Source organism: Otolemur garnettii, unplaced genomic scaffold (assembly GCF_000181295.1).
Source record: "Otolemur garnettii isolate 467f Iridium unplaced genomic scaffold, OtoGar3 scaffold00014, whole genome shotgun sequence".
Taxonomy (NCBI): Eukaryota; Metazoa; Chordata; class Mammalia; order Primates; family Galagidae; genus Otolemur; species Otolemur garnettii.
Window position 1 is genome coordinate 15,107,722 of NW_003852409.1, and position 1,641 is coordinate 15,109,362.

The following is a 1,641-nucleotide window of genomic DNA, read 5'->3' on the forward strand; positions in this document are numbered from 1 at the left end:
GTTCCAGATACCTGGGAGGCTGAGGCAGAAGGATTATCATTGTCCACCTTAGGTGTATGTGGCTGGCGCCTTAGCCACTTGAGCCACAGGCGCCGAGCCGAAATAGGCAGTCTTGTAGCCTTCCAGTAGACACATCAGTTGATAACACCAGATTCTGGAGGGTAAAGTCCAAGGAAGTTTTAAAAACTTAATACTCTGTGACCATTGATTTCACTTTCAGGAATATGTCCTAAGGAAATACAATTATGTGCACAGAACTGTTTAAGGTGGTCATCATGTGTTAAAAATAGAAGGTAAATAAATCATGATCTAGTTGTACAATGGAATATCATGCAGTCGTTAAAAATAATAGCTCGGGGTGCATCTCTTTTTCTACTGGCCCTTGCCCCTTCTGCTGTCGGCATCCTGATTTGGGGGGTAGGGGGAGTATTCTTTCCTCCTCAGTCCATGTTTGATTAGGTGTCTTACTTTGGATTCTCCAGAGAAACAGACCTGAGATGTAGATTTTCAGAAAGTATATTGGGGAGTATCCTTAAAATCAACACTGTGAGGAGTCCGGGAAGTGGGCATTGGGCGGAAGGAGGAGTTGATCTGGAGTTGACCTGTGACGTGGTGGCTCTGAAGACCTCAGATGATCCCAGCAGGAGCTTTGGAGCAGAATGATCCTGGAATGTCATCTCAACTTGAGGCAAGGGGATTGGGGTCATTGCAAGAGGGCTGACACAGAGAGGGGTGTGACCTTGGTCTGGGTGATTCTGGCTAACTACCGCTCAGACTTAGCAGAAAGACTGCCTCGGTCCTGGGGTTGGAACTGGAGCGATGCACCTCACACCTGCTAGAGGTGGGGCTGAACTACCCCTCCACATGCCCTCGGCCTAGGCACAGCTGATCCGGGCATCCCCTTGGTTTCAAATAGTGACTGGAACCGGGGCAGGTCCATGACTCAAAACACGCCAGTGAGATCTGAGGAGAATTTTTTGCTGGAACAGTTAGAAAGAGGTCCTCTTGCTCCTGAGTTTGCTAGGCTGGGCCTGTGAAAGCGCGGAGCTTTAGGGCACTAAGAGATGGGCTGCTACCGCTGAAGAAAATGAGGCAAACGCTCGGAAAAAGTAGGGCTGAAAGATGGAGAATGTAAGCCTTGAAGCTATTATTTGGGCAATTCACCAGTTGAAGGTCCCCAGACTTTGCAGTTCCAAGCCAATACATTATCTGTTTGCTTTACTCACTTTAAGCGGGTCCTGACAAATACAATGGTGTACAAGACTAAAAAGGACATATTAATGATAAAAAAGGAAAAAAAAACCCACAACATTTTACATATAGCCCTGATCCTAGTTTTAATGAATGTGCACATTAAAAAGCAAGAGTAGCAGAGCAGAAACGATGGTGAGGGGCTGAATTTAATTATATTCCGTATGTTTCCCAAAGACCGGCCCTACCAGTCAACTAGGATCTTCCTGCAGCAGTTCCTGCTCCCTGGCAACCCAGTCACTATGCGGAATCCCCGCATTCCTACCGCCCCTCCTTTCCCTCGGGATTCTGTCTTCGCTTGGCCCTTTATTTGTCCATTTCACACCTGGGCACCAGCCCGCGCATCCGAGTTCCCTGACGTCCGGGGAAGGCGTCTTTGCCGCCGCCTCC